This window comes from Neovison vison, chromosome 9 (assembly GCF_020171115.1).
Source record: "Neovison vison isolate M4711 chromosome 9, ASM_NN_V1, whole genome shotgun sequence".
In the NCBI taxonomy this organism is placed as follows: Eukaryota; Metazoa; Chordata; class Mammalia; order Carnivora; family Mustelidae; genus Neogale; species Neogale vison.
In genome coordinates, this window is record NC_058099.1 from 100,238,466 (window position 1) to 100,266,441 (window position 27,976).

Sequence of the window (27,976 nt, forward strand, 5' to 3'; positions counted from 1 at the left end):
GCCAGAGCACATTTTTTCCCCAGCCTTTTCCTTCAAGCTTCTGCAGAAATAACTTTCTGCAGACAGGCTGGCCGGGGACAGAGGCGTGTTTTGTGTGCAAACAATGCTTGCCTATTCCCTGGGAAACAACACCGGGTTACCAGGCAGCTTTGCTTGGCAGGGCTTCTCCAGCAGCCGCTCAGGCAGGAAGAGAGCAACCCTGGCGACAACAGGAAGCGGGCCGGCTGCTCCGGCGGGTCTCCGGCGTGCCTACGCCCCAGCCCTGATCCCAGCCACCGGGCTCTCTTCCCTGGGCGAGTGACCTCGGAGCCGGGAGCAGCAGGAGCAGGAGGCAGGGCTGGGACCCACAGGCAGGCCCCTCTCTGCCGGGCAGCAACCCCGAGGACCAACCCGAAGCGGGTCCGGGAAGGAGCGAGGTGGGGTGGGGTGGGTGGGGTGGGGTGGGGTGGGGTGGGACGGGGCGAGGGTGCTGTGCTCCCTGCACCTGCCCTCAGGCCTCCCAGCTCTCTGCTTGCGGTCCCGCTCCCCAGAGTCCCCGCTGCGTCTGGTTTTTACAGTTACCCCAGGGGTCCCTGCCGCACGGCCTTCCCACCCACCCTTCCTCCGGCTCTCCTGGATGCAGCCTCTGGGAAGGGTCTGCTCCGTCCTCCCCGACCCCATCCCTAGAGCGTCCTGTGCTCTTTTGCCTTCACCCGAAGTTCAAGGCTCTGTCTTGTCTGTGCAGCAATCGTGCAGATCTTTCGTTATTTTATTTTATTGTTATTTTTTAGTTTTTACCCTGTTTATTCCTAAACTCCTTACTCCCGTGTTGACCCCGACTCCTGGAGGTGTGGCTCTTGTAAGCCGCGTGCTTGGGTGAGGTCCGTGGCTTTGTTTGGTGTCGTGTCTTTCTGTCTGTCTGTGGCCCGTGTGGAGCGCAGGGGCAGGTCCCTTTCTCTTACTTTGCAGGAGACCAGGGTCCTTGTGAGCCCTCCCGCACCCCCGCCTCCCGCCTCTCTCGACGCTCTGTGCACGGGCCGTGCCGCTCCTAACGGCGGGGGTCAGCGCACAGTCGCAGACCGCGCCGGCACAGAAGCCCTCCGGCAAGTCCGTCCCCGTGCCGACTGGCCAGGGATGCGCACGGATCCCCAGAAGTCGCGTTTCTGGCCTCTCCGACAGGAGCGCGCGCAGCTTCCCCAAGCCATGCCTGGTTGCTTTGGGGGTGCTTGTGCAAACGCAGGTGTGGGCCTCGCCCATGAGTGTGACGGTCCTTGTGCCGCAGATCGGTCGTCTGGTCGCTTGCCAGCTCCTGCCAGCCCGAGGCGCGCAGAGCCACACCCACAGCTCAGCTCACTTGGCTCTGATCGGTGCCGCGTAGACTCATTCAGCTCCAAGGCCAGCGGGTCGCTCGCCGCCACGCTCACTCTCAGATGCTTGTAGAGAGACGTGCAGTCCTGAGAAACGGATCCCACGGACTCTGCCGTCCATTGCCCGGACAGTCACCCAACTAGAATACGGAACCACACCCTGGAAATTCAAAACGCGGAGTCAGCGGGGCACGAGGCGGTGGGCAGCGAGGGCTGCGTCAGAGAGAGTCCCCGTCTCCCGCGGCTCCACGGAGATCCGCGGCGAGCGCCGGACCACGTGTTTGTGCTGCTCTGATTGGCCGGTTTCTCGGGTTCGGTGACGGAGGGACTGCAGGGAGGAGCAGGGAATCGGGGAGACACGCTGGGAGTCTGCAGGGGTGTTGTAGGCAAGAGACCACCTCGGCCGGGACGCTGGTGGAAGGAAAGGACGGGCCTGGGGCTTCTTCTGGAGCTGGGGTTGATGAGACTTTCCGCCCACGAATGAACAGACGCCTCCAGGGCTCGAGGGTGCGCTAATCCGACGATGGTCCGATTTCCCGAGATGCTGAAAGAAGGCAAAGTCACAGATGTGGTGGGTGGAAATCCGGAGGCTAATTCTGCCCAGCCGGCGCGTCTGCAAGGCCTGAGCGGGAGAAGGGTGCTCAGTGGGGAACGGCCATCAGTCCCCGCCTCCGTGTAGGATGCGGAGCGGGTCTGGGATGAGGATGACCGCGCGGCAGCAGAGAGCGCGGGTCTGAAGCCCGGCGGGGGCCCGCGACAGAGGAACAGTGTGCGGTTGGATGAGGGGTGGGACGTGGACGTCAGGCGAGGCGGGGACGGAGCCAAGGGACATTTTAGGACGTCAGCTTTCCGGACTGTGTTGTGTTGGAGGGGAGGCGGGAGGGATTGGGAGCTGGAGGGATAATCACCGGAGGGGGAAGAGCTGGGCGTCTGACCTGGGACCAGCTAGGTAAGAAGTATGCCTTCTGGCACTTTCGGGAATTCTCCGTAGACTGGGGTTCTAAGCCCAGCTCAGGCTGAGGTCTTCCTCCCTGCCAGCTTAAATATGTCTCTGTCTTACAAACTGGCAGTTGTTATTGGTTTAATTATAAAAGCAACACATATTTATTATAAAACATTTGAAAAATGAAGAAAATAAGGAGTCGAAGTTGAACTGCCCAGAAACAATAATTAGTGCTACTGGATGTTTTAAAAACATGGGTATGTTGTGCAATGTATTTATAATTTCTATTATATGATGCTTTGTCGTGGCTTTTAACCCCAGTGTATGGGGTCCATTTTCCCACGCATCACGCGCCCCCCCGGGAAATGCGAGTCAGTGCGTCGTCACCTTTCCTAGACTTCGAGAAGAGGAAACTCCAGTTGCTCCCGCTCCTGGGGCTGCCCTGCTGCTCCCAGTGCTCTTGTACGTGCTTTGTGAGCTGCGGCGACCTTTCCCACCCGAGAAGGATGCGGTCTTGCGCAAGCTTCAAGGTCACGTAACCAGAGTCGTAAGTCAAGGAGACCGACGGCCCGAGAAAATTTTCTTGGAGGTCGACAAGAAGAAAGTCACATTAACGTCCGTGGGGACGTGTCTCCCTGCTCACTCTTACTTCCTCAACGCATGTCTACAGCCTTGGAAACGAGCAGGAGAAAGAAAAGTGAGCAAAGAGTAAAAGTCAGTGGGGCCCGGAGAGAAGCCGGCTGGTCTAGCAGCCCCCGCCCGGGGGAGATCCGTGGTACAGCAAGGCTGCCTTTTACGTTCTCCTGCCCACCTGCGGCCGGAGAGCTCTGGGCGGGTTCCAGGTGAAGCCGTGGGGGTTGAGATGTGGTCCGGAAAGGGTGGCGGGAGCCGGGCGGGGGGGTGTCTCGGTCCGCCCACTCCCTGATGGCTTTGCCCCAGGACACATCGGGGGGCTCTGTGAAGTGTGACGTCGGCCAGCTTCACGGCACAGTGGCGAAGGAAATTGCCGTTTCTATGGTTGTCGTAAATACGAGTGTGTCCCCCACACACAATCTAAGGGAGCCGGCCCCGTACAGGAGAAGACGGGCAGAGCCTTGCGACTTAATGGGATGCATTTTATGAGTAGTAACACATGGTTTTATTAGCTCGGTTTGACCAGGGAAACGGAACTGCTCGGAGTGATGGAGAATAAGGATGAGGGAGGGGGAGGAGGAATCCCTGGGCGTCCAGGCAGAAAGACAACAGCACCTGCAGGCAGAAAGTTGAGTGATCCAGCGTTCTGGACAGGACGTGGGGAGCAGGGAGTGTCGCTAGAATCTGTAGGCAGGAATCCGGGTGAGGGCGTCGTGGGGTCTTCCAACGAGCCAGGGCAGGGGGAAGAGAGTCCATGAGGCCTTTCAGAAAACAGTCCTTGAACGGACGTTCTGTCTAGTCAGGAGCTTATCCGAGTAATCAGGCCACGGCGGTCATTCGCACAGGGGGCTGGCTTGGGCATCTGACTGCGGGGTCGGGGTTCCTACCTGCCCCGCCGTCAAGGCTGTGCAGGTGGGGTCCCGCTGCCGGCCCGAATGGGAGGTTCGGGATGCTGGGGAGGGGCGTGAGCTCCGACAGGAACTGGTGAGCTCAGCACTGGCCGAGGAAGGACAATGGGTGTTGTCTACATTTTATAGAGCAAGGAGTCTGCAGTAGACTATTTAAAGTTGTAAATGTGACCCCAGGCAGGCTAACCCCTGAGGAAATGCACAGGCGCACACAGACCCTGGGCAAGGTCGCATTCTGTCTCACCCGGATGTTCTTCCGGGTGCCCAATTTTGTTGGAAAAGAAAGGCGTGTGGCCGTCGAATGTGTAGAGAGACTCCGACCTGCATTTGTGACCAAGCAGCTGGACACCAAAGACACAGGATCGAGCGGGGGGGACGCAACTCGGGACATTGTTGGCTGCCGCATGCGAGAATGCTGCTCCCCTAATTCCTCGGATTCTAGGAGTTAAAACACACCAGAGACACACCTGACTTGTGCAGATTCTTCTCCCCCGAAATCACGCTGAGGGTGACAACGTTCCCTCCAGAACTGCTGGAGAAGCTTAAAACCCGCGGCCCGTAAGCGCGGCCGTCTCTGTGGGACGGGCTAAACCAACAGTGCTCTCCACGGGATGAATTTTAGGCTGCTTTTAAAAAAGGTGTAGGTCTGTTTGTCCTGATAAGGAGGACATACGATTAGTTATCATAGAAGGTTGGAGAGAATGGAGCGTATAGACACACACACCGATTATTAAGTTGTACGAAGGACGCGCGTACGCAAGATTTCGCATGAACGCGTACTTTATAAGACAAGAAAATGTTCGTGCTGTGCTTATTTTGGAGGCAGGACAATTTTATCTCTCACGTTATAATCTTCTGTGCCCTTCGGTTTTTTTGAAAATTGGTATTTCCTATGTTTTTGGTTTTGTGTTTATCTAATCTCCCCCGGCCTTTTTAGATTGAAGCACGGTTGACACGTGCTGTCCCATCGGTGTCCGGTGCACACCACAGTGACCGATAAATCCGTGTGTTCATCATGCGATGCTCCCCCCAGTGTCCCCACACACCGCACGGCGATACCGTCCACCGGCTCCTTGGGCTGTGCCTTTCATTCCGCGACACATTCATTCCGTAAGTGGAAGCCTGGGCCATCTGACCACCCCCCCTCCGGCGACCCTCAGTGTGTTCTCTGTATTTATAGGACTGATTCTGCTTTGTTTATTCACTTTGTCTTGTTTTTTAGATCGCACATACAAGTGAAATCGTACGGTGTTTGTCTTTCTCTGTCTGACCTCACGGATCATCATACCTTCTAGGACTCTCCGTGTTATTGCAAAGGGCAAGATTCACTTTTTTATGGCTGCGAAGTATTTCATCGATCTCTCCATCTCTCTCTATCCTCTGTCTCAAAAGGAAATACGGCCCATGCTGTTCTACAAAACTTCTTTTGCCGAAGAACATTCACCTTGAATACCTTTCCAGTGGGTCCTTTTCAACTTGTGCCTGGGGTTTCCAATACGGTGGTCGGAAGTTACGTTCATGGAAAATCAGAAAACCTTCCTGCAAGACTGGTGAACAGTGACTTGGGAATTGCTTCCTGGGGCAAAGACGAGCCAGATGCTGGCGTCCTGCCCTGGTGGGGTCCCAGTGAGGGGCCTGAGCCGAGCTGAAACCCTGCTGCCCGTGGCTTCCCACTGCCCACCGGGGACTCCAGAGAAAGCCCTCCCTGCTGTTCTCCTGGCGTTTCTCTTCCCTGTGTCCCCGAGCATCGTCTGTGTGCGTGGGTTTGAAAAAACCGCTAACCCAGTGGTAAGAAAGCCTTTCTCAGAGTCTGCTGGCCTCTGGGTGACTGGACGGCCAGGAGACCAACTCTGATGCCACCGACATTACTGCTTTGAAAGCAAATGGGAGGTGCTCTATCTGCCGTCATGGACCGGACTGCGGAGCCCACAGCACAGAACACGTGGTCTTCCTCCTGCCAGCCTGCGACCCTCAGAGGATGGACCCCACCTCGGGGCCGGGGCATCTGAGGGGAGCCCTACAGGCCTGGCGTGCAGCAAGCCTGCCCCACGTTGGGAGGTTCCCCACCGGTGGGTCCCGGCCACAGCCCAGCTCTTCCCCACGAGCATGGCCCTGCCTCCCGTCAGCGACCGGGGTTCAGCCATGGGTCCGGTCACAGTTCAGCAGGTCACAGCAGGTCACACTTCCTACTGGGGTCACCCAGCCACTCTTACTAGTTCCTGCTTTTATTCTTTATCTTGGCCGTATCCAGTTCTGGAGATAAGGGCTTTCCTCGGCTCACTGGCTCTGGCTTCACGTTCTGCTGGGCAGGAGGAGCGCGGGTCCCTGCTGGGAGTCAGGAGGACCCCGTGGCCGGGACCGAGAGGCGTGGATTCCTCCATCCCGCAGCCCTCCATGTGCGTGGAGAGAAGAGGAGGGAATTTGCTGCCTCGCAGGGCTCCACGTCCTTGCTGGAACCTTCCTGCCCACCCTGATGCGGCAGGTCCACCCCGGGGCCCTGAGCTTGTTTCCTGTCCCCGAAGGATTGGTGCACACGGAGGGGACCCCAGGGCAACCTTCCTGTCGTGGTTTCTCAATCTTTTGTGCTCATGCTGATCCATGTGTGTTTGATGGTGACAGAGGCACATGATAGACCTTGTCTTGAGACTTTTTTCCCCACTAAAACTGCACCGTGAAACTCAAAACCTCCTTTTCTCTTTTTACTGATCTAACAGTCCGTCACAGCATGGACGGTCATGAGTCACTCATCCACAGCCCCACTGATGGGCACGTGGGGCTCCAGGGCGTCCTCTGCCAGCGTCCGAGCCGAGACGGCTCTCCCTGACGTCTGGTGCGCACCTGCTGGGGCTTCTAGAGAGCCCGAGGAGCTTAGCCCCATCGCCGGACGTGGCAGGAGCCGGTCTCCCTGCTCACGGAGACGGGCCGTCTTCCTGCATTCTGACCTGTAGAGCTGTTTACAATCCTGAAAGGTTTCGCTGATCCCCGTAAGGAAAAACGACCTCTCATTCACGAGAGCGGAGCGCCCGTGGAACCGGCAAGCCTGACCGTCCTGGCACGTGACCATGAGTGTTGCAGGGGGTCCCCGGTAAATCTGCACCCCTCTCCCCTGTGCTGGGTCTTTCTGATAAATTTGTAGGCGTGTCTGGATCACGGTGCCCACGTTGTCTCCATTCAATGCATAGGAACAGACTTTGGCCTAGCTTTTATAAAAAATATTTTGTTGATTGTGTCAGAATTATTAAAATGTTAGATTATGTTAGTTATTTAAATTTGTAAAAAGTTTTCATTAGGAAGACTGTGAATTTGTCCCCTGGGGCTCCTGGTGTCCTGCTCTGCCCAGGAAGGCCCTCTGCTTGTTAATTTCTAGAGCGTAGCCTGTAGCTCCCAGTGGCCACCCGCTTCGCTGTCCCGATTCTCGGTGACATCAAGGACCGAGCGCCGGCAGGGTTGCTCTCCTGCAGACCCACCCCCGGGAGCCCGGTCACCGTATGACCTCACTGCTGGTGAGTTTTCTTTCCACTAGACCCTGTTCCTGGGCGTGGCAGCTCCTTCCCCCTGTTATGTCCTTCCAGGCTCCACAGGAATAAAAGAATTCACGGACCAGGTTCCTGTGCGAAGGCCTTTTGGAAAATTCATGGGCTGTTTTTGGGAAAGTGTTCTGCTTTTTTTCCAAACAAGGGGAGAGAAGCCAGGATGATTAATCCAGGCGAGGCCTCCCCTAATTAATTCTTCCAAATTTCTCTTTTGTCCTGGAGGAGTTTGCACCCGGTGAGGGAGTGACCTCAAGCCACAAGTGGCTGGCGGGGCTCTGCATGGGCTTTGTAGGGGACTTTCCCAGAGCACTTGCCCATGGGGCGCCTCCCCCCACCGCCCCGCTGGTGGCTCCACTCCCATCCACAAAGGTGATTTTGCCAGACTATATCAGTGCTTTCCTTTTAGGGTAGAATGCACAGAGGTAGGAAACCTCCACTATGTTCCTCTGTTTTCAGTTTGGAAAAAATTGTGAAGGTCAATGTTGTAGATTTTTTAAGCGATAATATCCTGTGGCATTGCTAAAAGACCCTGGTCCTTGAGGTGACCTGACAGGGTCAGTTCCGTCGGCAGGCCCCCACGATGGCTCCCACAGACTGCGAGGCAGTATCGCTTACGCGGGGCGCGATCCGCTGTGCTGAACGATCATTATGTCATGGTTTCCATGTGAAACCAAAACTGTGTTTCATGTCGGCTGTGGGGCATCTCACGCAGGGAGCCGAGGGCCTGGAGCTTCCCTGCCCATCTCTCCACCCCCAGGGGAAATGTGAGCCTGGGGCTGCCATCCCCAGCTGGCCCGGCTCCCCCACGCCCACTGGCATCCCCCTGATCCTTGGGTTCTCCAGGACAGGAGCTGCCCTGCCTGTGGGGTCCTCCCACGGGGCTGCCCTTCCCGCCTGTCTACCCAGCGGGTTTCTCTCCCCATTCCGTGTCCTCCCAAGGTGCTGCTTCTCGCAGCTTTCCCCGATAATCCTGCAGAGAGCCCTGGCCCTCCCTCAAAGCTATGACCTCAGAGTGCTGCCCAGACCACCTTGGGGACCACCCTGAGCCCTGATCCTGGTGCCAGGTCCACGCATCCCACAGAGTGACAGAAAGTGGACAACGCCTGCCTCCCGGGACTGTGGGCTCCACGGGTGATGTCCGGGAAGAGACCGCACCGCCTGATGTGGACAGTTGGGGAGGAGCGACGGAGGCCACGCGGATCTCAGCTCCAGACTCTCCCCCGGCCTCCACGCCTCGTTCAGTCCCTGCAAGACACACGTGTGCAGCTGCAAGCCCTCGTCTCACTCTTGGATGCCCCCCGCGCCCCCCCCCCCGCAGGTGCACACAGAGGTGTGGGCGCGGGAGCCGGTCCACCCTCCCCCTCGCGGTGGGGACAGGAGCTCTGTACCTGGAGCCCTTCTTGGAGGGTCAAAACCTCACTGAGGAGAGTGTGCGTCTGGCACACAGGAGGAGCTCGGTCCGCGGGAGGCAGAGGGCATTAGGTCAGGGTTCCCGCTGCTGAGAAGGCCTTTCTTCACTGCCCGCCCCCACCGCCTGCCCAGCCCCTGCCCCACACTGTAGTTGGGCTGCGGAGTGGGGTTCGCGCTGTGCCATCACGGCGCTCCTGGGTCCTGCCGAGTCGGCTGCTAAGTCCGGAATCCAGCCCAGGCCACGCTCACGTCCACCCCCGTGGACTGTCAGGTGCCGTTCACCTCTGCCCACGCACAACCTTCTCTTTAAATCCCGCGCCAGTCTGCATGCTCTGTGCATCCGGCCCCAGCCGGCGCTGCCCTGCAGAGCCCGGGGTTCCCTGCCGGGCTCTCAGAGCCTCTGTTGGTCCTGCGACTCACCGCGAGCCCCCCGAGGGCAAGGACCTGGCCATCCTCCCTAGATAACACTGACTCACATTAAGAGAACATTAACCACTCTGGGCCCTCGGCTCCTCCCCACTCTGACTGTCCCGGGAGAGCAGCCGGGCCCGTCCACCCTTCCCGGGGGAGAAAGTCAGCCATCTCCGGAGAGAGCATCACCAGATGCTGGCATTGGGAGTTTTCTCGGTTGAGCCTGGTTCGTTCGCAACTTGCTTCAGTCTGCAAGGCCTCTCCAAACTCCAGCCAGCCCCCGAATGCCTCACTTAGAAATGCGAACGGACAGCCAGGGTCACAGATGCTGGAGAGAGACTGTCCATGAGAGACAGACTCAAAGGAGGCAAATCAGAAAGCAGGTGTGCAGAAGAAACAACAACCAGGGAACAGAAGAACAGGAGTTGACTCAGAGATCCAAGACAGCGCTGCACACACAGATGACGATTCCACGGGCAGAAGATTACGGATCTCGGTCGGGATGGAAGGAGGAACACGGATGGATTCAGACATGAAAGCAAGATCATCCGTTCGGCCACCCGCCCATTATCTATTCATCACTTGATTGACAATCTGGTCATTCGTCCATTATCTACCCGAATCTATTAATCTATCATCTATGTACGTATCTATCCATCATCCGTCTGTCCGTCCAGCGATCAGTCCATCCACCTACCCGTCTACCCATCCCCCTCTCTCTACCCGTCTGTTACTGATCATGGATTTTTCTGTCTCCCCCGAACTCTTTCTCTGAAACCACCGATAAGGCGCTTCCATAAAATAAGGAGGAAAGCTAGGGAAGATGGAAATCTGGAAAAAGAGGCCCAACACAGGAGGGGAAGAGAAAGGAAAAAGCTTTTTCAATGCTTAGAGAAGTTCGGATGTGTTCACCAGATGTGTTAAAACCTTTGGAAATGCTACTAAGAAGTACATGGAACACTGAGCAAATAAAAACACGAGGCAATCTTAACTTCCGGGAAAACCCATAAAGGCTGTTTGAGGAGGGGAGGCCGACGTCCAGGCAGTGGAGAACAACATATGCCCCCAGCGGAGAGTGTCCCCTCCGGCCCGCGGGAAGGGGGGGTGGTGAGCGGCAGAGTGTGGGAGGACGGAAGAGAACTTCTCTCCGTCTCTAACAGAAAGTCAATCAAGGGACTCGAATGTCTTGATTAATCAAGAAACAGCAGGATTAAACATTTATTAAACTGAAATAAATGTCAAGCCAAAGAGCTTCACAGAGATTGAAAATATGTTCCTCTAAGAAGAAGGGAAGGTTTGGGCATGGAGCCCAGGGCTTTTTAAATATAAGCTACTTAGAACTCTCTGATTTCACTGTGCGGACGCACTCCCCTAAAAATAGAAACGATTCCATAGCAGAAAGGCCAGTAGAAGAATGTGTACACACAGCCCCAGAGGCCTCAACGACGTGAAAGCTTTGCCGACAGGATTATGTGTTGACGTTTTACTAAAGAGCCAGTGAAATGGGGCTTTCATTGATGCTGTTGGAGCTGGAGGAAGCCCTTCTTGTCCTGGGGCCACACCACAGTCACCCTCTCTGGGAAATGCTTCTGTGACTGGAGGCTTACAGGGCCAACACCTGGCCCTGCTCATACTTGAGGTGAGGCTAGGTACGCTGCTCTCCATGGGGGCGAGGAAGGCTCTGGAAGCCCTGTCAGTGGCGGGAAGGAAACATCAGTCATCTGTTGTTCGGATGAAGCTGCCTCTCCCCGCCCAGGAGAAGCGTGCGTTGTGGGCTGTCTTCACACCCTTTTCGGTGCCTGTTGAGAGCGTCATGTCCCCTCCCCTCCCCTCCCCTGCCCATCTGCTGGCCGACACCCTGCCCTGACCTGTGGGATGGCTCTCTTCGAGTGCTCTCCTGGTGTCCTCAGTCAGAACATCCTCTGACTCTTCTCCCCACGGAGGAGACGCCATGCGGGTCCGAGAGCGGAACCACAGCTCACCAACTGCCCCCTCCCAAGCCTGCCGTGGGAAGTAGGGTGACCAGTGGCTCACAGAGGAGTCACTGGGGGGCAAAAGAGCAAATGGAACGTGACTGCGGGTGCTGAGTGACCAGCGGGTCTAGACTACAGAGGCAGGCCCAGGACGGGGGCTAGGCCGGGCACGGGCAGGGTTGTGGCTGAGCCGGGGGGCTGACAGGGGATCTGGACTCGCCTTCTACCAGCCACGAGTACATTTCATGAGATTTCTGTGTTCTGGTTCCTTCAGGTTTGGGAGCTTGGGACCCTGGCCACTTCTCCTTGCTCTGAGACATGATGAATAGAGGCCCCCTGTTCTTACCTGGGTACCAGAGCGTGGGACAGGGAGGCAGAGGAAGTGGCAAGACCTTAAATGACATTAAATGAAGTGATATTTAGGCTCTTGTGTAAAGGCCGCGTCATATCAAATGAAGTAAAACCCCAGGCCATGGGAACACTCAACACTTTTTTAAAACCCAAGCCCGTGTCGAAGTATTAATGCAGCGAAACATCTCTGGAAGGAGACTAAGGAGCTGGCGGCTCCAGCCGCGTGAGGCAAGGTGCCCAGGGGCGGCACGTCCGGGACCGGTGCTGGCAGAAAGCGTGGGCAGGGCTCCAGACACACAGCCCCAGAGCTCCTCCAGGGGACGGGGCTGCGGGCAGCTCTGTGTCCATGCTCACTCCCGGGACCTTTGGCTTGGGCGAGGCGAAGGCAACACTGGGCCAGCTCTAGTGAGCTGTGTTTGAGCAAAGGCCTGGTGATATGGGGGCACCGGTCACACCAGTATCAGGTCGAGAGGAGCCAGAAGTCGGGGGGCAACACGGCAGAGAGCCTGGGTTTCGGAAAGCTTGCTTTGGGAGACCATAGAAGAGGGAGCATGGAAAATGTGGAGTATGTCCACCATGGAGGGCGGTTTCCAGATAATCCAAGTGATCCCAAGTGTCCCCTGTTGCTCCCTCCAATGACAGGTGAGAATTTGCAGCAATAGGGTCTGATCTAAAAAGCCAAGCCCCGTGCGTATCATACATAAAAGGGTGCTCATAGACTTGGAAATCACAGTAAGGAAGAAGGAGCCGTGCAGGAAGGGTGCTCACGGACCTGGAGCTCACATAGGGAAGATCGTGGAAATGGAGAGTCAAGAGATCACCAGTAGGACCTCTCCAACACTGCGTAGGTGGCCACGACAAGCTCACAGGAGCGGTGGGCACGTGTTCGAGTGGGGTGCGCCGTCAGGAGGCTCTGGCTTTCTCTGTGTGGCTACTGAGGTCGGACTGTAGATGTCCACGGCTGTTGGGTGCACAGCCAAAGAAGGCAAAGTCCCTCTGCACCTGTCCGTAGGCGACACATGCTGCCTCCAGCTCCCCAGACTCAGGGCAGGGTCCGCTGCTGGCCAACTCAATCCCCAAGCCATCTAGGCAAAGAGCGTGTGGGAGCCAGACTTGAGCTTGATCAAGCTGGGCTTGGAGCAGTGCAGCATCGTGGAGCTCAGTGAAGAGGGCTGGGGCTGGACCCACCTTCCTTCACAGGCACGTGGTCTTCTGTGTCCTCCTACCATCGCAGATGGGGGTGTCATTCATGAGAGGTTCCAATTTGCACCACGGACAGGGGCTAGGTCTGAATTAGAGCCTCCTACCACTTGTCCTTGATCCCTGTGTCATGGTTTCTGTGATTCCTGATGGTCTCGTTGGGCCACCCCATGGTGGCAGGTGCTCTTCTCTCTTGGGTGACCTCCACCAGAGAGCATCTGGGCTGTGTAGGTGCTTCTGGGGATGCCAATGTTAAAGCCACCATGCACTGGAGAGTCACAAGAGCAGGACTCAAAGTCTCTGAAAAATGTCCTCCAGATGCAAATTCTAGAGAGCCAAAAAAGAAAGTGGCCCTCAGTACCACGTCCTGCCCCATGGAGATGTTTGCCAACCTTCCTCACTCATGGGCGAGGGTCCCAGCCAGCCAGGGACAGCCGCAGAATGTGTGTCTGCAAGGCTGGGGCAGGGCTGGGTCCATGCTAGCTAGGGGAGATGGTCTGGGGAAAAAGATCAAGGGTCGCTGTGCACTCCAGCCTTCCGGTTAGGGTGATTCATTACACTGGCGAGGTTAGTAGGCGAACTTTGATCACCTGCAAAGTCTCTGAGAGTGTTGTTGACAGAAGCGATTGGTCTCAGAGACCTGGTTCACATCCAGGTGTCAGATGCGAACAGGGCTCAACCCACTCAGACGTGGTGAGGGCAGGAGAGTTGCCGTAGCACCCACACCCTGGCTCAGCTTTCCCTGGGTCCCTTGGTGCGTGACTCTGGCCACCGAGGTGCTCCTTCTGAGACACGCCGTCTCTGAGCTCTGTCATGGATCTGCAACATTCAGTCGACTCCTGATGGTGTTACTTCATCTGTCCAGATAACGTGTGGTTTTATGTCATTCTTGGGGAGAAAAGAGTTTGTGGGAGCATGCGTCCGGGGGACGCCACCTCTGGTTTCGAGTCCTGCTTCCTGGAACAAAGAGAAGGAGGCACCGCAGGAGAAGGATGGGGTCAGGCAGCTACGGTTGCTCGCGCGCGCGCACACGCACACACACACACACACGCACACACACGCGCCGTGGAAATGCCTGTCTGATCTCCCTTCTCTGCCCTCACGCCTTTCAAGGCTCATGCCCCACTTCCTGCTCAGTGCAGAGTGATTGGGCCATGAGAGCTGGTGTGATACCGACGTCCCACCCCTGCAGTCACCCGTGAGAGCGCCTTTCTGCCTGTGTTGGTGGCACTGTTGCCTATGAAGGGTGTTCATGAACGCTGGGCAGCTGGTTGTCTTTGGAAGTCCTGAAACAAACCTGATGTCTTGGCCTGTGCCACTCTTCCCACTGGGGCCATCTTGGACTGATAGTCACCCTTCCCCAGCTCTGTGTTCACTTCCCTCTGTATCCAGGTTAGAGTCCATGGGTCTTCTTTTTAGTGACACATTTGCTAATACCCTGAGCTCCCTTGACCTGCTCTTGATCAAACCTGAGACGCAGGTCACCTCAATCCTGGATGAACCCAAATATTGACCTGCTTTGTTTGTGCAGCCAGGAAATGAAGACAGCTGCCGAGAACCAACAACAAACTAGGTTGATATCAATGTGGACTGGTGATCAACAACCCTGAAGAACATCTTGATAGTACGGCCATGCAACAAAGGATCACAGCCAGGACAGACCAGGAACTTCAACTTTTCAATGACTGAAAGACAACAATCCAATTTTAAAATGGAAGAGATTGAAACTCAGTCTGGGGGTTTGAAGATACCCAAATGAATAATAAATACATGGACAGGTGCTCAATGTCACTCTTCATCAAGGAAAGGCACAGGAACACGCAGCGGCCACCACTGCACGCTCATCAGTATGGATGAAGTGGGAAAGGCTTCCCAAGAACCTGGGGGGATCTCAAAGAACTGGACCCTCCATTCTACAACAGTGGAAATACAAGGTCCACTCTAGAACGCTCTTTGACAATTTCCAAGAAAATTAGACAATTGACTCCCAGGTGCATATTGATGAGAAAAGAAGGTGTATTTCCACAACTTGTAAACCAACACGCACAGAAGCTGTATTCACCGTCACTGAAAACTCAAAACAGTTCATGTCTCTGTCAACAGGAAAATGGATAAGCCAGTTCACTGAATGGACCTCAACACAAAAGTGAGAAGGAAAAAAAAACAACTGAAAACCCACAAGCGCAGCATTGTGAATCTCAGAGGCACATTTTTTCCTAAGATTTATTTATTTGATAGAGAGAGAGAGAGAAGGCACGAGCAGGGGGAGGGAGGGGCCGAGGGAGAAGCAGGCTTCCCGCTGAGCAGGGAGCCCAACATGGTGCTCGATCCCGGGACCCGGGGATCCTGACCCGAGCCGAAGGCAGACACTTCACCCACTGAGCCCCCCAGGTGCTCCTCAGAAGCAGACGTTACGAGAAGAGTCCAAATATAAAAACGTGCACACTGTGTGACGATTCCAGCACGTGTGGGTTAAGAACCAGCAAACCGGGCTCCTAGGTGGCTCAGTACATTAAGCATCTGACTCTTGGTTTTGGCTCGTGATTTCAGGCCCATGAGATCAAACCTGGCATTGAGCTCCGCGCTGAGTGTGGAGCCTGCTTAAGATTCTTTCTCCCTCTCCCTCTGTCCCTCCCCCACCCCACCTCTCTCTCTCTCAAAACAAACCCCCCCCCCCAGCAAACTCATCAATGTCTAGAGGGCTCAGAATCATGGCCACCAGTGGAAGGGGTGGGAGAAGGTGGACTAGGAAGGAGGTAAGCGAACTCTCTGGGGGAAGGGCAACGGTCCGCAGCTTGAGCCTGGTGCTGCTTCCTTGGGTGCAAACAGCTGTCAAAATTCATGAACCCACACTCTCAAGTTTTGGGCATTTATACGTGCACTGTAGGTGAAGTCGTGAGGCCTCACACAGACTGGCCCCACCAGCAGGTGCATTTCAGAGTCCACATGTGCTGTGAGCCTGGCCTTAGTGGGCGGGGTGCAGGGGGAAATGCGAATCCCAGGCTTGCCCAGGGGCCGAAGACTGGTTCTGTGTGCCCAGCAGCACAGCGCCTGCCGGAAGAATGCCAGCACCTCGGCCTAAGGTAGGGGCAGGAGGGAGACATTCACAGCCGCTGCTGGAGGTGGGCTCGGGACGTGATCCTCAGGGAACAGCGCAGTCGGGAAACGGAGGGCAGAAAGTTCACGAGGGAGAAGTGTCTGAGGCTGGGGGTCATTTGCCGGAGATCGGGACAGGCGCATCTGGGAGGGGCTTGGGCCCAAGCCAAGGCATTTTTTGCCTCCGTACTTTGCTGAGCTACAACATTCTTGGTTTCAGGCCATGGCACATGTCTAGGGAAGCGGCAGGGCTTTGCTCTCTGACCAAAATGTCCTCAGAACAGGTGAGTGGACTGAGCTGACCTCCCCCACATGCTGGGACAAACTGTTTCTGTCTCACTCACATCGTGTGTTGTTGACAAGCGCCCGGGCGTGAGCGGAGATGCGATGTGCCCCCACCGTAATTAGAGCCCCCACCCCCGCCCTTATTCTTTACTGTCAAAACATAAAAACACTTTGGTATTCATAGAATCTTTTTTCTGCGATCGAAGCTCATTTCCTGATGGCCGATGGGTGTCCGAGCACGGAGAACCGTTTCTAAAAGGGGTGTCATTCGAGGGAGAAGTGACGGGTCCTTTCCCTGTAAAGCCTGTCCTGAATGTCTCATTCTTGCCCGACTGGCCCCAGGCGGGCTCCTCCCGTGGGCGGGGACCTGCCCCCAGACACGCCGGGGCGGCGATGCTTCTGATGGTGCTTCTAATCTCGGAGCTCCACCTTGCACACACAGATGCAGAATTTTTCATCCCTGGGAGACCGATGGGTGGGAACCCCGAGAAATTCGGGAGAATGCTATCTGTTTCCAGGAACAGCGTCCGGTCGGAGGAGAAGCCCTGGGGGACGTGCCCGCTGCGGCCCCACACCCTCCAGGAGGGCTCGTCTCCTGCTTGCTCTGCATTTGTGACCGAACCTTATCACCCCCCCCATGTCCCGGCTCTGGGCTGTTTTCACTGTAAACTCAGACACATTTGGGTCTTTCGCTATAGTGACTGTCCACTTTGGAGGGGAGCCCTAATACCCCGAACATGCAAGAAATGGGCAGCATTTGAAGGGAGGGCAGGGGAGGGAGGGTGTGAGGGAGAGCCATGCTAACCCAAAGCTGGCCACCGAGGCACATTTCCAGGAGGAGTCACCTTCCAAATCCTGGATTCAAGGTCATTGTCACCATGCATCCTTAGTCGGGTCTAGGTCCCACAGACCTGAACTCGGACCTCACCCACCTGCATTTCGTGGAGCTGCTCTCTACCTGGCACAGCCAGGTCCACAGCCCTGCCTGGGCCCCACTGCCCTCTTGGCCGCCATACCACACTGGACCCCAGTGGGCGGACCCCACTACGCAGTACGGCCTTCACTTCCCTGTCGGTGCTGGCCGCACAGGCTGGAATCTGGTTCGGAGGTGGTGTTTCGCCTTCCCCATCCCGCACTGACACACATGCGGACCGTACGGGACCCCACTGGGCGGGGGGCTGTGTGCTCCGACCCGCGAGTGGGAGACGAGGAGCCGCAGAGGGCAGGAGACCGGTCAGGCTCGAGGGAACCGTGCGTCCACGAGGGAGCGTGGCCGGACAGTGACCCGATTCCCAAGCCTGTTCCCCCGCAAACGACCCATTATGATCTGCGGGAACAGCTCTTGACGTCGACACTCTCGTGGCTGCCGCGTCCCTCCGGTCCTTTGTGAAGACGGTCGGGGACGCTGGAGCCGGGAGCGGCCGCCCCTGGGCTGGGCTTCACCTCGTCAGGGCCGGCCCTCGAGGGGCTCCCTGAGTGCTCGTGCGCACTCTGCCCTGGGCAACAAGGAGCGGCTCAGAGCCCCGGGGAAGAGCCGGGAGGAGCGGCGTGCCCACTGCTGGGCCAGCGTGCGGACCGGAGGACGGGGCGGGGACTGGGCCGGAGCCCCGGAGGCCGGACCTGCGGGCCCGAGACCTGACGACCGCACCGGTGGGACCCAGCTCTTCCGGAGCCCCGGGGAGCGGGGTTGCCACACGGCCGCGGTTTGAGCCACGCTTTACCGGTCCCTGGCGCCTCCGCCCGTCACCTTGCTGCGCTCAAGGTCTCGACGACCCGCGAGATGTGCTTCCTGCCCTGGCGTCGGCCTGCACGGTCGGCTCCCGGCTCTCACTTTTCCTCGTCTCTGCAGCCGCTGAGGTACCGAGGGGGGCCTCGGGCCCCGGTGTCCTGGCAGGTCGAGTGTCATTTCCCTCACGGCCGCCCCCCGGGCCGGCGCTCCAGTCGGAGGGGAGAGACCTGCTCTGCTCCGGATGCACGTCGGCCAGGCCTAGGGCTGACGAGTTCAGGAAGGTCCGGGAGGTCCTGTCCCCCCTGCCCCCTGTTCTGTCTGAGCTCAAAGGGCGGAGGCCGGAGGGCAAAGGGGCCCGTGCCTGGGACAGAGATGGCCGGGGACGGGCTGCTGCCCCCTGCCTGCTCTTGCTACAAAGGCCCGGCTGGGGCGGACTTTCCTCTGGGGAGGCGGGGGACGGCCGCCAGCAGCAGGCGCTGTTCCCTCTCCGGGCTGAGTGCCGGGTGGTCAGGGCACGTGGGGGGGGGCACGAGGAGACAGACCCCCGTCGTGCTGCCTGGGAATGTGCTCCCGGCGCTGGATGCGAGCCGTCTTAGGTCTCCAGAGTCCAATGAACAAAACATCCGTGGAGGCCCTTCTCGTCCTCGGCTCGTGTTTGTGGTGGCAAATTCTATTTTAGAACATCAAGGATGGGGCCTCCGGCCGCCCACCTTCCCACACGCGGCCTCTGCTGGCTGAGCAGCTGCTGGTTGGAGGTCCCAGCAGGTGAGCACGGCCCGTGGTTTCGCTCAGCGAACTACCCCCGAGCCACCCAGCACTCCCAGAAGGCGGACGAGGCTTCTCTACTCTCTCCTCCCTGCCTGTGCGCACCCTCCCCGTTCTGAGGACACGGTCAAGACGTCCCTGCCCCTCGCGGCTTTGGGAATGTGCCAGAACGTTGCAGGGCCCGGGACCATCTTCACATTCGGAACCTGCCGCCCTCCATGGTTGGAACTGGTTTGTGGTGGGCTCTGCCCCAGTCACCCTCTAGGCGCCCTTGGTGACAGCTCCATGGTCTGCACCCGGGCCCTGCACGGGCAGCCCCCAGGATGCCCGGGACCCCTCTGCTCCTGGTGCTCAGGCCCCTGACGGTCCCTCCCCTGTGTGTGGACGGGAACCGAGGCTCATCTCTAATACCTGGCTACGGCCGGCAGCCAACGAGACGGATGTCCCTTCCCAGTAGGCTACAGACAGACCGCGGCCTCCGTCGTGGCCTCTCTGACCCTCACACTTACTTGCCGCGCGGAAGCGAATGGCGATGTCGTGTGTGGCCCCATGGAGCACCCCGTGGCTGGAGCACGTGTCCCGTGTCTGTGGCCCGAGGATCCCGGACCTGCCAGCAGCGTGTGCGTGACCTCGGGCGCTGCCCTCTCCGCGGCAGGGCTGGGGGCGAGCGTCCTTGGCTGACGGCTTGACCGCAGCCCGTGAGCGTCCCAGACTCGGACACGCCCCGCCGAGCCGCACCCAGACTCCTGACCCACAGATGCCCGCAGTAGCCGACGGTCGGGCCTCTGAGTCCGCACATCCTGAAGAAATGTTTTCCGTGACCAAAGGTGAGTAATGCGACCTTTTCTGGAGAGTTTTGTCTGACTGTGCTGTGGGGCTCGTTAGAATGACCCTGGGGTGAGGGCGTTCAAGACAGACGCCCTCCATGCGGCTCTCAGGGACTCGGCCGCTGGGTCTCCAACGGGGCCCTCGATCAGTACCCTGGGCCTCGGGGTTCTAGAGCCTTCCGGGGCGGTTGTAAGCACAGTCGTCCTACAGCGCCGGGGTAGAGACCGAACGTCCTCACTTAGGGTCACTCCACACCGTCTACGCAGAATCCCCAAGCACACGTGCACAGCACGGGAGGGTCGTGTTTTCCCAAGAAGGCTGCAGCCCCAGCCCATGTCCCAGCCTTTTGGTGAGAGATGAACTTGACCCACGCCCGTCCGGAGGTAGAGCGTGTCCCCACCCAGGACCCCGGGCCGCTCACGGCTCCCTGGTGACCGCGCGGATGTGTGCAAGTGAGGCTGTGGGACTCGCCCGCGAGGCCGGCCGGGCTGTGCCGGGTGCGTCAGGACCCTGGATCCGCGGAAGCCGGCCTCTGCGGGGGAGTCCGGTCACCCCCAGGCCACCAGGCCAGAGAGGTCGTGAGCTCACACATCCACCGAGCCGACAGCCCGTGTCTCCGGCCGGCGTGTGGGTGGGCCGTCGGGGCGGCCAGGTCCACGTCCGACTCGGACCCCGTCAGAAGACCTCTCTGCCCAGATCTGGGACTCCCAGTGGTGAGCAAAATCAAAGGGTAGCTTTCCGCAACCGGGTCTGGGTGCTTTGTTCCAGAGCTGTAGCTGAGCGCGACTCGAGCTGAGGCGCAGGTGAAAGAGCACGTTCTCCGCTTAACGGTCAAAGCCATGGGTGGAAGGAGCCATGGCTTTCTGGAAATCACATGCCACGATCTCGGGAGTAAAGGAGAAAGTCTGCAGGGAAAGGCCACCCTTGGCACTGAGCTGCCCAGTCACCGGCATGGCCCCATGCCCTTGGCAGGACGTCAGAGTCCAAGGCAGGTGGTCGGTCACGGATGAAGGGGACACCGCATGGGGACCTATTATACCAGAGAGAAGGATGCTGCTTTTATCCTGGGGCCCGTGGGTGAGCCACTGGGGACTTGGGAACGTGCTTATCTGGGTGGTGTAAACATCCATTCGTTGGTGGGAAAAAAAAGCGATTAACCCCTTGCCAATCAGCTCAGTGGAAACAGAAGTAAGTTGCAGCCCCAGCAGATTCTATTTAAGTCCTGTGAGTCACCCTGTCCCGGTGCCGGGAGGACGAAGGCCGGTGCCTCCTGTAAACACTTGTCACTTCCCTGTTGTGCAGAACCGTGGGGCCGGCTGAGCTCACTCACGGGGAATGCGGGGAGCCCCTCGGAGAAGGGAACCAGAGACATTCCAGATACGGCTATCGCCACCGGCCGTCTGGGAGTCCGCTTTCTAGCGAGTCCGGGGCTTCAGAAGAAAGAAGCTTCAAAATAAGGAAGACTAAGGAAAGTGGCTCCAGCGAGGGCAGGAAGCAGAGAGGGAAGCGGCTGCTGCGAGGTCAGAGATAGCGCGAAGCAGGATACGCCTGGTCGTGGAGGAAACGCCGTGCTCCTCGGGGGAAGGACAGCAACGGCCGGGCCGTGGGCAGGGACCCCCGGAAGAGCGGGGTGGGGGGGCGGGGAGCGGGAGATAAAGGGGGCGTGGGCGGCGCGGGGGCTGCAGGGCACACAGGGCCCAGGAGAGAGCGGAGTCGCTGGGCCGCCGCGGACACCGGAGTGGAGGAAGGGGACGAGGGTGTGCCTGGGCAGGGGACAGCCAGCGGCCACCAGGCTGGGCAGCACAAGGATTTTGCCGGACGTCCCGCAGATCAGGACAATGTGGACGCAGCAGACGTTCCCAAGCACCGGAGGAGCCCCTGGTGCGACTGTGGGAGGGGACACGAGTGCACGTAGGGGTCCCGGGGACAGGTCAGGAGCAGCAACGGGAGGCCGGGGGGACCAGCGAGACAGCGTCTTCCAGAAACGCACCTGAGTCTGAGAATGGCACCCTCGTACGGACCCTCGCAGTCTGGACTCTGGAAGACTCTTGTGGTCTTTGCAAAATGTGCCCCTGATCGCGGCTTCTCTCCCTGCCCCGAGGGGGACCTTCTGTCCTAGTCCCTGAGGCCCTGCATCCCCTCTCCATCCCCAGCAGGGCTGACGCCCTTCCTCCAGCCAGGGGGCTCTCCCTGGATGACTTGGCCTCGGGCTGAAGTCGTCCGGGGGCTGTGCCTCACCCCCACCAGCTGGGTCAGGCCCCCCGCACCACACTCACAGTCCCCAGGATCTGCTCTGACTGCCCGGCCTGCCCCGGCCTGCAACTTGGCGGGAGCTGTGTGGGCGGCAGGAAGGCCCGCTGGCATGCGTCCCACAGCCCACCCGGCGTCCCCCGGTGCTGTCCCCACCGCAGGCTGTTAGGGAAGAAACTTCCTCCTGCCCCAGGCCCCGTCCTCTTTGTAACTTGATATTTGTTTGCATAAAGGACTTGACTGGTTGACGGTTTCCCTGTTGGACCGTAAGCTCTGGGAGCGCAGGAACCGGCGGGCTTTGATCTGTAGGGTGGCCTCGGGGCCTGTGGCATGGTTGGCGGCCCACGGATACGAGGTGTGTAAGCAGGAGAATGAAGGGTGCCCCCATCTGTGTAACTTCTCCTCCTGCAGACATGCCCGCACACCGCTCCCTCCAGCGTCCCCATCGCGGGTGGAGAGTCTGCCCAGCATGATGGCTGCCATTTCTTCCCAAGAAGCAAAGTCTGTCTGTCTGTCCTTACCAACCCGTTCGCAGGGGAGGCCGTGAGGGCGGGGCTTCTCCCCACACCCCCGCTGTCCGTGGTGACTCAGTTTCCTTTGTCTGCTGCCCGAGACTGTGCTCCTCGCTGGTGGAGACCAGCACGTGGGCTCACTTCCTTCCCTGTGCACTGGGGATCTGGGCCTGGTACCAGCAGGTGTCCTCGAGGGGTCTCCCAGGGGCCGCACGCTAGCTGCCCCCCCCCCCCCCCCGTCAGTCCACCCGTTACACCCACTGGGCGGCGGGTCGCCCTGTGTCTTCCAGACCCACCCGCTCCCACTTGGAGGAGCAGAAGATTCCAGAGTGTTCCCTGTGACCCTTTGGGAATGTGACATTTGCAGGCTCAGTAAAGGGTTTTTGAAAGTGTGATTTTTAACTCCTAACCTGTATTTAATATTTGGCTTCTCACACCAATTGATATTCTTTTTTGTTTTGTTTTGTTTTAAGGAAAAAAACTACATATTGTTTTACGATTTTATTTATTTATTTAAGAGAGAGCTAGAGAGAGAGGGAGCCCAAGCAGGGGTGAGGGGCAGAGGGGGAGGCAGACTCTCCGCTGAGCAGGGAGCCTGATGTGGGGCTCAATCCCCGGACCCTGAGACCATGACCCGAGCCGAAGGCAGACGCTTCACCGACTGGGCCACCCGGTGGCGTCCAGCACGTATTTTCTTTGGAATACCTTTTCTTCTAACAAAAGAGCGAAATGTTGCGAAAGCAATATTGAACAAAACGATTCTCCTCCTATTTCAGTCCTTCCTCCCTGAGGAGCCCTGTCCGTTCAGTAGTGACGTGAAACGTGGGTGAGATCACCCAGCAAGTCAGAGCCTACGGGGGGCGCGAGCCCTGCTTTCCAGACCCTGGTCAGGAGCGGCCACGATTTGGTCGGTTCTGTCTCCTGGAGAGAAGCCCACGCCCTCCACCGAAGCCCCTCTGCCACCTCCGAGCTCTGCAGCTTCCGTCCCAGAGCGGGCAGGCAGAGGGCACTCGCTGTGGGCAGCGGAGGGGGCTCGCTGGACTGACTAGCGGCAGAGACGAGAAAGTCGGTACCCAGTGCTGGGCGGGACAGCCTCAGCGGCGGCCCTGCCCCCAGCCCGGCCTCGCTCTGCTAAATGAGGCCGGCTCCCATCGCCCCGTCCTTTGCTGGCCGAGCTGGCAGTACCTGTCCGGTCACAGTCCCGTGGGAACAGAGTGATGTGAGGGGCGGCCATCGCCATGCGCTGCGCACAGTAGGCCTTCCTCTAGAGGGGTCCCTGGGGGTCACGCCGCACACGCCTTCCCTGTGCTCACGGGCGCTCGCTTAGTGGAAAACCTTCTCTGGCACAGAGCGGGGTCGTGGGAAGCCAGATCAAGCCCGCTGTGAGCCGGTTTTCTGCTTCCTCTTCTGAACAGAAAGGGTCCCGCTGCCTCCGTGAGGAATTTCCCATCCTTGTCCCATCTCTCCGCTTGGACACGCCACCTAGTCTCGGCGCCTATTTCTACTGGTTCTGAAAAGGCCCCTCGGCTCTAGGGGGCACGCCGAGCCGTGCGTGACGCTGCCCACGTGGAGAGCTGAGCCCGAGACGCTGAGCAGACACTTTGTGTCCCAAGAGAGAGCCAGCAGGTCGGCAGCACAGGTGTCAGGCCACGTGCCCGAGAGAGCAAACCTGTCCCCGTTCCCTGTGAAACAAACTGAGGCCGAGGGAAACCGCGTTCTGCACCTGCTGGTCTGCTGGACGTGGCCTGCACGGAGGGCAGTCTCGGGGGAGAGGCCACCAAGGACGGGACGAAAGGAAATTACTCTCCGTGGCTGGTATGACGGTGAGGCTTTGGTAGGAGGAGAAAAGGACAAGCCCCGCCTGGAAGCGTTCAAGAGCGTCTGCGAGCCTGGCGCGGGCGTGCTCGGGGAGAACGTCCCAGAGGCTGCGGGTGGGCAGGGCGGGGGCTGCCGGGCGACACGGACTGGACAGGACACACGGCATCTGGCCTCCTGTCGCTCCCCAGAGCGGCTTCCCCGTTCCTTCCAGCCGAAAGCTGGACCCATGTCCCGTTCACCGCAACCTGGCTGAGACGTGGCCTTCCTCGTGGGCTCTGCTGTCCCGGGTTTCTTTCCAGACCCTCCCCTGCCGCGGCCCAGGGCGGGGGTCGCCGAGGGGTGAGAACAGACCTGCTGCAGGGTTCAAAAGCTTCGCCGCTCGGAGACCAAGGCTTCTCTCTCCTGCTCCCTGAACTCTGAGTTGTGTCTGACACCGCTTCAAACTTCTGGACAGGCAAGAGCGGGGGAAGATCCCGGCTCCGCAGGGGAACCGAGCGTGAGCTCCCCGGCCTGCGCCCCCATCCTGTCCCCGGACCTGCGTCGCGTCCGCAGGCTCGAGGGCAGAGGGCACTGGATCCGCGAGGGCAGAGCTGCTGAGGTCTGTGCGGTCCTTGCTCTGCACACGTCACAAGGCTGTTTTTAAAGATAATTCAGAACACTTTGCAGAATGAGTTTAATGCGAAGCAGATTTCTTCGTGTCACAAAGACGGGAAGGACGGGAAGGATGGTGCCTGACCTTGTCCTTGACTCCGAGGATGACGGCGCGGTCCGGGTGGGGCAGGCGGAGCTCCGAGCTCACGGTGCGTCTCGGGCCGCTGCGGGGCACCTCGTGGTGGTGCATCTGCTCCTCCGTGTTCCAGGGTCTGACGCTCTCTGACCCACTTTGTGCAAGTACTTTTCCATTCGTTCTTGGATGTGAGAGAAAATTAGAAATTTGTCCTCAAAGGGAAGTTGTTGACGGAATTTTGCAGTGAATAAAGCTGTCATCGTTTGGAATAACGTGCAAGGGGCAGAGGCCCACTGGCCTTTGCAGTACCGTGACCGTGTCTGCGGCAGGCGCCAGCCTCCCCCTGCACTGCGTGGGCCAGCCGCACGCAGACGCCTCCCGGTCCAGGCTGTCTGAGGCCGGGACCATCGGCAGAAGAGGAGCAGCAGCGTGAGTGCGTAACCTGCGTCGCTGCCTGTGCTGGTCGGTCCTCCGGACCAGGGCATTCTAACATGATGCGCACCGGAAACCTCTGCGTATCCTGTCAAAGTGCAGGTCTGGGGCCCGGCCTGAAGGCCTGCATCTCCAGCAAGCTCCCGGAGTCCGTGGACCACACCTAGCTCACGGGGTCCTCATAACAGAACTGGGGATTAGATACGATCACCCCCTTTACTGGTGTAGCTCACAGGCTGACTTCCAAAGCAGGGGGTCTCCCAGCAGGGGTGACCCTCTTTGCCCACCCAGATGAGCCAGGACCAGCAGGGGGGAGGTGGGTCTGGGCGGCATCCTGTTCCCTCCCGTGCACCCAATTTACTCCCTGCTTTCCCAGAAAGGGTGTCAGCGGGGAAGGGAGGGAGCCAAATCCTTCCACAACGGCGTGCTCGGAGGTCAAGGGGGCTGCCATGAACACCGCCCTCCTACAGGGTCTGCCTTCTAAAGGGAGAAGACTAGAGAAGATCCAGCGTCTCTTAAGACCCCCAATATCCGGGATGCAGTGGAAAATCACTCATCGCCCCAAGAACAAGGGAAGCCACAACTTGGACGAGAAGCGACAGCCGGCGGCCCCAGCACCAGGATGACGCGGTGCTGGAATCATGTGACGAGGACGTTCGAGCAGCCAGCAACCAGAAACGCTCTCGAAGCAAGTCGAAAAGTGGGTCTGCCAAGAAATACAGAATATAAAATTGAATCCTGAAAATCACAGAACTGTATTACAGTCACACACGCACACACACAAACACACAAAAACCCGCCCAAACCCCCAAAGGCACCGACTCCAGCACCGTGTTTGGGGGTTTTGTGAAAATCACCCACTGACAGTGAGTGTCTTTTTCCTACAAGGACTCTGGAACAACGCCGTGCGAGAGTCAGAATTCACGCACCGCGCAAACCGTTTCCAGCCTTGAGCACTTTCTTGTGCACCTGCCGGCCACGCGTACGTCCGTGCTGATAACGGTAGCACCGGGTGAGGCCGAGACGGCGGTGCTGTGCTACCCCGTATGGGGGCCACACGCTCCTTCCCCTCTGATTGTGGACCTTCCCAGGTCATCGGTGAGGAAAGGGAGGCAGCGGACCCGGAAGGTGGGTGAGGACCCCAGCGCGTCCTGCGGAGAGCTCTGCAGACCCACGTCAGTGTCGGTCCCACCCTGGGGCGGGGGGGGACGGGGGCGCCGGGGCCGGCAGAGGCTGGGCATGCCAAGGGGGTGTGGGATGGGGGGCAGCACCTATTTCAGCCCTGCCCTGTGGTTATCTGACCGGGACCGTTCGCCTGGGCCTGGAGTGGATTACCTTGTACCTTTTTCTTCCCCTCGGTCCCTTCTCCGTCCTCAGCTGCCCTGTGCTCCCCGCCGGTGAGGGTGAGTTTCTCTCTCCCCCATCTTCCCGTCCCAGCATCCCCAGGGCTGATTCTCCCCCCCACACCTCTTTCTCCGTTCCTGGGGTGACTGCCTTTCCTTCTCTGCGACGAGGGCACCGTTCCTCACTGTGCATCCTGGTTCTGTCTCCTCTTACTTTCTCAATCGGTTCGGATTTTTCGTCTCCATGAGAGCATATCTAACCCGCTACAAATATTTCCCAGTCCTACAAATAACAGTGTTCCCCGACTGGTGGGCTCCCAGCTCCTGTCCCCAGGGACGCTTTCTTACGGCTCTCACAGCACGTTCTCCGCCTGTGCACCTGTGAGGGTCAAACGGCCTCCGTCCCCGATCGGGACAGCAGTTCCCCCAGACTCTTTAATGGTGGCACAGGGAAGGGGCTCTGTGTTTCCTGGGAGCCCTGCTGCTGGGGCCGGCCTGACCCTTGGTCCTTGGAAAGCTGTCATCATCTAGACCTTTCTAATCTGCCACAGCCCCTCTTCCACTGGCCAGGCTTTTTGCAACAATGACCAAGTCCAGAAGGGAGAACCCGTTGGCTGGAGCTGAAGATTAAGGATTTCGGGGGCTCTTCTTTCAGAATCATCTGGCAGGTGCCGCTAACCGCTAAAGGAGAAGGAGAAGGTTGGGCGAAACTTGTTTCCCATCTGTGCAGGTTCTCTGGGCTCACAAAGGCAGAGCTCTGTTTGAACTGTTTATAAACATTGGGTTAAAGGTCACCCGGGGGGGGGTCAGCATCTACAGGGAGTCCAGAATTTTCTTTAAAAACAATTTGCTGTCCTCGGTAGTGCTCACGAACGTGCTTGGCAGGCATCTGGGGTAAACAGGAGTTTTGTTCCAGTCCACTGGTGTAGGAAAAGCCCTGGGATGTCAGCGGGCAGCCTTTTCCTTGCGTACGGCACAAGCCTGGTACCTGTGAGAAACCCAGCTGTTGACTTCCTTGGAATTCTGAAGATTATTCAGGGCTTCCCTCCAGGCCGGGCTTGACCCCCAGCAAGCATGTGGACTGACAGAGGTCCGAGAAGCCAGGTCAGTAAGCCTGAATTAGAATACTGAATTCTTCAGCAAACCTCTGAGGACCCTCCCTTACCTTGAGGAGACCTTCTCCGGCAGCTCCCCGTGCAACGTGGTCCACGTGTCATTCATGGTTGACCAGCGTCCTCAGGAGTCCCGATTTTCAGAAGGGGATGTTTCACTCGGTTTCAGCGCCGGAGAAGAAGGAGAGCTCAGGTAAAGGAGGGAGGGCAGCCAAGGGCAAAGGTGGGCATCAAGGAGGTGGCACGCCGTGGTTAGAGGCGACCGGGACAAGGCGGGCCCCTCGGGTGCTTTGTCTCCCTCTGGCTGTCCGTTTGCTGCAGTTAACCCCGAGCATTTTGTGAGGGGACGCTGCGGAAGCGTCTGGACGGCG

General features: G+C 58.5%; 1 long non-coding RNA gene across 1 annotated transcript; it reads left to right on the plus strand.

The window, feature by feature from the left end:
• Nucleotides 1-208: 208 nt before the first annotated feature.
• LOC122916993 lies at nt 209-6,514 on the plus strand. Its single transcript, XR_006386344.1, has 2 exons — nt 209-416; nt 4,768-6,514. It is a non-coding gene; the product is annotated as an uncharacterized LOC122916993 (long non-coding RNA).
• Nucleotides 6,515-27,976: the final 21,462 nt, after the last annotated feature.